Source organism: Lytechinus pictus, chromosome 9 (genome assembly GCF_037042905.1).
Source record: "Lytechinus pictus isolate F3 Inbred chromosome 9, Lp3.0, whole genome shotgun sequence".
NCBI classification, from domain to species: domain Eukaryota; kingdom Metazoa; phylum Echinodermata; class Echinoidea; order Temnopleuroida; family Toxopneustidae; genus Lytechinus; species Lytechinus pictus.
In genome coordinates, this window is record NC_087253.1 from 17838013 (window position 1) to 17847862 (window position 9850).

At 36.7% G+C, this 9850-nt stretch overlaps 1 pseudogene; it reads right to left on the reverse strand.

Annotated features, from left to right (window-relative positions):
- Positions 1-746: 746 nt before the first annotated feature.
- Positions 747-9649, reverse strand: LOC129268720 (tripartite motif-containing protein 2-like; annotated as a pseudogene).
- Between the last annotated feature and the right edge of the window lie 201 nt (positions 9650-9850).

Here is a 9850-nt window from a genome sequence, read left to right on the forward strand (position 1 = left end):
ATACCTCAGTACTTCTCGAAGTGCTCGTTACATACATGCACATGTTTTTTTACACCTATAATCCCAAACTGAAGAAAAGCATTGATTCCTTTCGAGTATTGCAGTATACTAAGACGCAAGCAGTCATTAAAAAAAAACGAACAAACAAACGAAAATTATGATATCAGGTCTAAGTTTACAATTGTACCTTGAGTAATTACAAATGTATTGTATACTTCACGTTTAGGCGTTTTTCATGTTTTTACTCCTTTAAGCCAAATATTGTGAGTTTTTTAAAAAATAATATTCACATTATGTACTGGCCATGCCTCCTTAGTCAGTGTTTCATGAACTTCCCATAAATGAACCTGTATACTAAATCACTTCATTTTGTACCTGAATGAAGTCATACAATTTCTACTTGTTTGTTTATTGCTCCTATATAAACAGGGTGTGTAAGATAACCGAAGCTCAAAGATCAGCTGTATTAAGAATACATAATTCTGCTGATGTCTATTCTGCATAAACGAGTAACGCATCAACTTTGATTTGACACCTTTCTTGCGTCACAATTGTCACGGGATACAGAGTTATTGTCCATCGAAGACGAAGGGTACAAAACACACTTTTTCCACTTTTGGGGGCTCTAATGTACAAGCACGAAACCAACTTTGTTGTAAGGTTTCGGTTTCATCATATATTTTTTCCCTGCAAATTTCAAAGAAATGTTATCCTTCTTATATATATATATATATTTTTTTAAAGTAAATGTTACATAATTGGTATCTAGCTGTAATTATGGCTCAGCACATCCTCGGTGACATGCAGGCACATGTTTAGCATGACATAAATGTTCTTCATCACAACCCCGCAATGGTTAGAAAAAGAGCAATGCAAGTCATGCAGCGTCAAATGTGAGGTACTGTGAAAATGTTGGAGGTGTTGGTGCAGAAAAGTTAGGGATGAATTACGTGTTCAACAGAGATTGGAGCCTGTCAGTTAATATGTAAATGCCAGAAACTCACAAAACGGTAACAGAGGGTATATGGTTTTACTGAAATTTTGAAGGGAAAACTCTGATGAAACAAAAACCTTACAACAAATTAGTTTTCACGCTTGTATTTTAAAACCATAAAAAGTGGAAAACGTGGGTTTTGCATCCTTCGTCTTCGATGGACCGTAACTATGTATCCCGTGACAATTGTGATGCAAGGAAGGTGTCAAATTAAAGTTGATGAGTTACTCATTTATGCAGAATAGACATCAGCAGAATTATGTATTCTTGATATAGCTGACCTTTGAGCTTCGGTTACCCTTTTTTTAGAAACAGGCATAAAACAGACAGAACAAATGTAAAATCACCAATATCAGTTAAATTACAATATCTACTGATGTGGTTATATACATATGCATGTTTTGCTATCCTATATAAACTACAATGAAGTAACCTTTGTTTCTTATTCATGATATTCCAGTTATCACGATATCGCAAGCAGCCATAAAAATAGGCAAAACAAATAACATTAATATAGAACACCAAATTTAGGTTTACGTGAAATTTGGTGTAATACATTTAATGCTGTATGTTTTCTTCCCTATAATCTTAATGAAGTAATTATATTCTTATTTACAATATTTACATTATCACAACATCGCGATCAGCCATAAAAAAAACGGACAAAAGAAGACTACTTGCTACAGCTGTGCCAAATCATTGAATATTGGCGATAAATCAAGATTTTTTAAACAGATACACGTCATTATAGTTGAAAAAGTATATAAACATTTCAATAAATGCAATACTGCACACTCTTGGAAATGACGTGTGAGAATCATGTCCCTGTCGCAACCACTTAAAAAGGGATGCCTACTAAATTCTGATTAAAATAAATTGGATACAAACAGTAAATCAAATAAGAAAAACGGTGAACGTTTCAGCAAAGTGGGATCGTAATTCTAAAAGAAACACATTTTGATTTTTCACTTTTCTCCTCCTTTTTAAAAAACATAAAAACGAAGTGTTGCTCTACATGCATTGGCGGCAGAAGCCAAAAATTTAGGGGGGGGACCACCCAATTTTTTTGACAAGAAAAAAAAGGGTTATCAACCAAACTATTAATGGGAACAACATTATAGGGGGGTCCACCTGAATTTAGGGGGGACGCAGGAAACAAAATCGACAAGCAAAAAAAAAGGTTATCAACAAAACAAATAATTTAGGAGGATCGTCCCCCACCTCAATTTAGGGGGGACAGTTTCCCCCGCCCCCCCCCCCGCCTCTGCCGCCTATGTTTACATGACATTCTTTATGTCAAATGTAATTTCAAAATCTCTTTTCAAGAAAGTATGGTTTTGTAACTCAGATATGGGTACAAAATCCATCATTTACCTCCTTTCATGGCGATTGTTCTAGATTTGTTCAAATGTAAGTTCAGACTGCTGCGTATTTTCCACAGAAATTACTGTACAATATAGAACAATTCAGACAAACAAAAAGGAGGAGATGGTTGTTTTCAACGGATACAGGCCTGTTTGTACATGACTGAATCTCAAATGAGAATAGTCAAAGTAATTCTTGTAACTGCTGCTTCAGATTGATTAGAAAAATCAGGGCTTACATTTTTTTTACACGTGTGTATTGAGAATGATATTTATTCAAAGAGAATAACCTTTTATCATTTATTATTAAACAAACCATTACAAAAGCTAAATGTCAACTGAATGAAAATAAACTCTGTATGTATTTCTAGTTTAAAATTACATATCAGATATATAAGACAATTTTGAACTCCAAGATGCTTACTGGTAAATGCAAGCAGGTTGGAAATGTTACGTGATAGGCAATGTAATGATTTGGAGGTAATGTTTTTTTTTTTTTTTGGGGGGGGGGGGTGGGAAAGGAGTTGGGAATGGTCTGTGGTATATGTTTACATTATATACCACATGTGTACACATGATCTTACTAACAGGAAGGGGAAATTATTAGAGGATATCACACATTTCCCTTCTACAAGAAAGTTATATCATACCACGCATCAATACTGATGTCATGTCATCCATAATATTCAGTGGAATATATAAAGTCTATCCGGGGTGCAGAAAGCGATCTCTCCTGATCGGTATTGCTGAAGATAATACCAATGTCTCTCAGGCTTCTCAATCTTGTAATCATTAACAAGGTTTCGAATGTGCCTTAGTTCATTTGTATACTCGTCAATGCTTACCAAACCTTCATCATGCTTCACCTTGGCTATCAGGATTGTATTCCATTGAGATACAGCAGCGTAAAGGTCGCTACCCGGTTTCTTTAATTCATGTTGTACAGCACCCTGTTTGTCTATCAATCTGATAGTATCATCTGATGAAGTGATCAGAGAACCATGGTAACAAGTGATTTGCTGGGCCATATACCCGTCGCATGCTATCTCCCTGACTGCTTGCCCACCTGATGTTGAAAAAACCTGGATCTTCCTGGCTTCCCAGTAGCTCACATAGATATGATCATCAGCATCAACAGTGAGATGAGAAAACCCACCTTCATCTCTACTTAAAGTCTTAAACATTACATTCAATTTTGTGTACTCTGATGTGTACAGTGTGATATTGTTTGAAAAGTTAATCACAACACATCGACCATCAGAGAGGAATCCTACACCATAAATTTCAACATCCTTAAGAACTGTTTGCTGAAGCTGACCATCAGGAGAGAAGATATTCATATTTATCTGTCCAACATCCTACTGCCATCCTACCGTCTGGTGTACTAGTCATGTCACTAAGGCTATCCTCAGTAGGCAAAGTGACGTTCTTTTCAACCACATTAACAATCTTACCAAGGCCTAGCTCATCCTTTCCAATGTTTCTCTCAAAGCTTACACTTTTTCCCTTCTTGCTTGATTTTCTTGGCAGCTCATAGTCAGGATCCTCTTGATCAAAGGCCTCTCGTAAATCTTCACACATAGTGTCGTGTGCAGCTAGAGTATCCATATCAAATGGTATTTTTGTTTTATTGGTTACCATCTCAGCAATGGTCGTCAACTGATTGACATGCCTCTGAGCCAATGTTTTCATGTTTTCCAATTCTTTCTCTACTCCTTCAGTCGTTCCTTTAACTTCTCTAAGTAGGATTTCTCTCTTATCTGTCAACTGCCTGACTGCTTCATCATATGCTTTGTTGATGTCACTTGTACACTGTTTCTTAGTATTGTCAACACTCTTCATCTGTTCATCTATGAAATCAACGTACTTCTGAAAGCATGATTGTTTCTTGTCCACCTTTGATTTCAGGTTTTCGATGCTCTTCATGTGTTTGTCCTCATAAGCAGCTGCCTCGACAACCTGATGCCCCTCGTCTTTATGTTCCATGACAACACACCTGAAGCATGTGAATCTCCTGCAGCTGGAACAGAAGCACTCCTCATCTTCTTTCGGGTGTTTCCTGCATTTGCGGTATCTACGGACTGACACGTTGCCTGATGAGATCTCACTCATGGCGATGACGTCATGACCTATGAAGTCTTCCCATTGAGAGTGCATATTAAGACAAGAGGTACAGAGATACTTTCCACAGTCTTGGCAGTAGACAACAGCACTGGGTTTGTCATTAGATTTACAATTCGTGCAAATCTGCGGATGAAACTTCATGTCCTCTATTACATTTTTCAAAGCAAGATTTACCTGTAGTATGCTGACATCTTGGTTTGGGACCTGCGTTACAGCTCTGCAGACAGGGCATCGGATCTGACTGTTGGTCATTTTCAAACATAAGTGGACATGGGGGTGAAAATTAAAACTTGCTAGAAATCAGTAGGCTTCAATGGTTTTTTAAACTAGACATCTCAAAGAATGTTTTTCCATTTCAGTTACATAAAATTATTCATTGTGTCTTGAAATACAGTGAATTTAGTGCAAGGGAAATTTAATGTTACAAAATGCTGATTTTTGCATTAACATTCACATATTGCCTATCACAATATTAAATTTGTATTAGAAGCATATTTGTTGGCAAGATACAAGCTCTGTATTGTAGCTAACTCCTAAATAACAAAAAAAAATTATCTGAAGTGTTTTTCTGAAAAAAGTAGATCTTGAAAGTTTTCAAAACTGGTTGTCGTGTCACTCACGTTTTAAAGACAAAAAGTTTTCTAGAGCTGTGTATTCTGAAAATTAATTTATCCCAGTACAGGAGCAAATACAGTTTTCCCATACCTTATTGTATATAAAGTAACTTGGTCCAATGTGTTAAGGCTAAGCTCAAATTAACTGTTAAAGTTATGTCGTGTCACTCACAATGTCGTGTCACTCACGAAATGTCGTGTCACTCACGGTCTCATATTGTGTATAAAAAAGGACATCAAATAATTTTTAAAGCATTTTACGAGATAAATTCAGGGATGGAGTCAAAATGTTGTTCCTGACATCATTTAAGCCTATGTAAGGCTAATATTTTTTTCTGTTTTCCCAACTTCACCCCTATCAATGAAAATATAGAATTTGACGTTGAGTTCATCTATTTTCTTTCCAATCCATGGTTTCCTCAGTTTCAAAAATCCTGACAACTTTCCATTCGTGTGAAGACTCAGATCCTAATTCATATTTTAATGATGTACTGAGATAAAAGAATATAATAACATAATCAACACAAAATTATGAATATATCAAGAGAAAAACCACTGTACATAGTAATGAACATATTTACAGTGCATAAAGATTTGGTGATGGTTCAAGTTAGTCAGGTATGACTTGAACATTCTCTGTCTCCATTTACAGAAATGAGCAGAACGTTCACCAATGTTTTTAGGAATGTTATTTCTTTGTCTTACTAATTAAGAAAGGTTTAAAGCTAGCAAGGTCAGGGATCTTATTTTGAAATTTGCAGAAATAGATAAAATATTCTAATGGTAGAAAAGTGTATAAAGAGATCTCCGTGAACACCAAACATTCTTTCAAAATCAGAAAAAACTCTTTCCCTTCTGATTAATTAAAACTAACCTTTTTTGCCACAAAGCTTGTATTCGAGGACATGAAATAAACAATTTTTATGCAAGAACATCTCAGGTGAGAATATACTGAGATTTAAAAGAGCATTTTGGATATTGCTTGAAGTAGCTACATGCCTGGTTCAAAATCATTCTTTGTTCGGCCACGGGCCACCATTCATACCACTAGTGATGAACTAGGGTCTGCTCAGCAAACTACCGTGAGCGGGCTGATGTGGGTTCAGAGCTTATTTGCATTACACACAACAAATTGATAGAGTAAATTATGTATATGTAGGTCCAAACAAGTCCCAACCAAGACCGAATTTGCATTTGAGCAACTTTGGTGAGTTGCCGTGTTTTCATGTAGATCAATTTTTCTTGGGGGGGTACCCTGGTTAGAACTGAGCTGGACCTCGTGGGGAAAAAGCTATGCCATATGGAGGTATAGGGGGAGTGTTTGATGGTTGGCCTTGGGGATGCTGAATTGAATTTCAGTGTAACATCCAAGGGCTCATCAAAGGAAAGGCTAATGACTTGTACAATGTAGTTGTAGGTAATACAAACAAACTGTGCTTTGGCTTTTTGCAAGAATCAGGTACTGACTATGCGTCTTTCACCTCGTGGCTTTCCATGTATTACCCGTGGTTTGGTTTATTATCAAATATGATAATTAGCAATGAAAAGCAGCTTGCAAGATTCCTGCTGAAAATCATAGCTCTGAATTTTGGTACAGTGCCTTTAGAGGGGTCCACATACAAGCAGTGTTCAGGAGAAAACCAATGCTTGATGAGTTAAACTTGATCCCTATTAAAGTTTCTCAAGGATTTGCTAATAGTCCATCTGAAGTGTGCAGCCAAGTAACTGTGGTTTGGTACAGTGTACAAAAAAAGACATTGAAGCTGCCAAGTCCTATTTGGACAATGCCTAGAATATTTAAGGAGGATAATATTGTAATCCAATATTTCAAGAAAAAGGAGTCATACATGACGTCATTGGCTACCAGACCATGCCAGATGATGCGAGTGACTATTGAGAATACCTTTCTTACAAGGAAAAATTATTCCATCAGTGGTGGATGCTGAATTGTAAACCCGTAAACTTTCATATACAGATAGGGAGAAAGAGTTAGTTTTGAATGAAATCAGGCCACAAAAAGAATGTTTGAGTTGATGTCAATGCCAAGACCACATAACACCACCTTCAAGTGCCTCCTCCCCCAAAGAGGAGAGTGGTAGAAGCCCGAGTGTGACAATAATGTGGTATGGTATAGGGAATGTGAGTTGATGGGCAAATATGACCATAAACCAAGAATAAATCATAAGGATGACACATTATCAACTTTAAAGAAGGCAGTTGTTATGTAATTAAGCTTGTTTTTTGGTTGATGGGATTTCACTCTTGTACATCATGCCAAAAATACTTTCGTTGTTGAGATAAATGTTGTATTTTGCACTCGTCGTGTCACTCACGTTTTGGATGTCGTGTCACTCACGGTATATAGGAGGGCACCATTTTCCATAGAGAAGGTTTGATTGATTCTGACTATATGTGCTAGATAGGTACACTATTTACGTACATGTATGGGTACTCACAGAACTCCTGGACAGCTACTTGGGCACGAATCCAATCATAAGTGATGATGGTCAGAAACCCATGTCCGAAATTTGTCGTGTCACTCACGCATCATTTTTCAATCATATCTACTAAACAAATTGTAGAATTCAAATCAAACTGGTAGTGGCCCATGCCAGTCCTACATTGTATATAATATAGTAGTCATGATTGATTCATAACCTTTAAGTTTAAAGATATGAGCCCTTAACCCTCTCCGATTGTCGTGTCACTCACATTTGAAAATGACCTGTTACCGTGGCACTCCAAGAGGTTGTCCAAGCAAGTCTTGCAGAAAGTGTGAGAACAAGACAGAATCTTGGGATCGGTGAATGTAGAAAGACACACAGGACACTCCATACTCTGGGAGATGGCATTCATTGCATCAGCCATGGTGGGAATTATAGAATACTGCAAAATGAAAGACAATTAAGAAAACATGACACATGTAGTATTGGATATATTTTTATCGTTTAACTTACATCAATATTAAAGAGGTTTACCGGGAGATAATTAACTCTAAAAGTTTGAGTTACACATGACCTATGTTTTTTTTCTTCATTTATATCAGATCGTGCCCTGCCCCTGGTCCCTTCTCGAAATATGTGGAGCGCTTCTGGCAGTCTCGCCTGCATTATACGAATCAATATATCAGCAGTGCTGACATTGAAAACTGCTATAAATTAATTAAATAAAGGCTTTTAAAAGGAGAAATTATAATTTGTAAACAAATTTTCGGTATTAATCCTATGTGTTTAAGATCGCATGCTCGATATGTAATGAAAATCATAAGTCAGAAAAAATTGGAACCAGTGGGATTCGAACCTGCCATCTACTGCTTTCCGGGCAGCGACTCAACACCAGGCTATTCTGGTTCACGGCTAAGTCACGATGAACTGGAATACAAATACCCTCGATCCTCTTCTTCTGACTCATTATACAAATGTAGACAATAGATCATATAGCTAACCCCCGCTTCAATATATACATACATATGCATATATATATGTACACTGTAAAAACTGTGGTGTTTAAACTGACACCAATTGGTGTTAATAGAGGACCACACCCTGAGGTGTTAAAATAACACCGTAGAGATTGAACATAACACCAAAGAGTGTAAATGTAACAACCATAGGTGTTGTAATAACACCTATCGGTGTAAGACTAACACCACCAATGTAACACCGGTGTAAAATAACTGGTGTGGTCCTCTATGTACACCGGTTAACACCACAGTTTTTGCTGTGTATATATACATATATATATATATATACATACATACATACATATATATATATATATATATATATATATATATATATATATATATATACATTTGGTTACCATAGCAACATATTTTTTCCTTCCAAAAATCACATTTTATTAATTTCTAATCTCCATACTTTCAAATTAGGTATGGTATTATATTGTATTACCGTTTGTCCCCAAATTTAACCTTAAAAATTACCTGCATATGGTCTAAGCCGAGTGTCATGCGATTCATAAATTTATATTTGTTTTTTTTTCTCTAGTTTTCAATTCAAAGTTCAAAACAGGATATTTTTATTCTGTAAAATAGAAAAGTCATGATTAAGAGGAATGTGAAAAATGGGTGTGGCTAATATGACGTCAATTAAAAGAAACCGCACATGCAAGGCCAGGGTACCTCGATGCCACCTGCATGCCATATTCTTGGAGTATACGTAGACACCCTAAAATACATACTGCCACTTTCAGTAAAAAAAATATACATATTATACATACCCAACGAACTTGACGGTCATAATGGCATATCTGCCGGACTTGGTACACTCCAGAGCCAGGACAACCCGGGGGGGGGGGGGGGGATAACCCAGCCAGAGGAACAGATCGCTTTATGTTAATGAACTCATGTACATCTATCAGTTTGTTTCTAACTATACCGTAAAAGGGCTGATAATAAAAAAATGCACATGGACATACGTGTATCTCCTTATTAATTCACTCACCTCTAAAGTTAGGCCCTTGGTCCGTTACTTAATATTTGACGATCTCAGACACACTTTGAACAGGCCGGAAATGTTAGTGAACTTGCTATAATAGGACGAGTACTACATGTAGTTTATGCAGTCTCAGTACAGTTTGTTTTGATTTAGCTCTGCTATTGCTCACTATACTAGCTGTTTGGTAATTCGTGTTCAGATATTTTGAGTGACTGGAAATTTCCCACCGACCTTCGACCTTAGTCGCGCGCACGTTGCGATATCAACGTATCTCGGAAAAAAAAGATAATAACA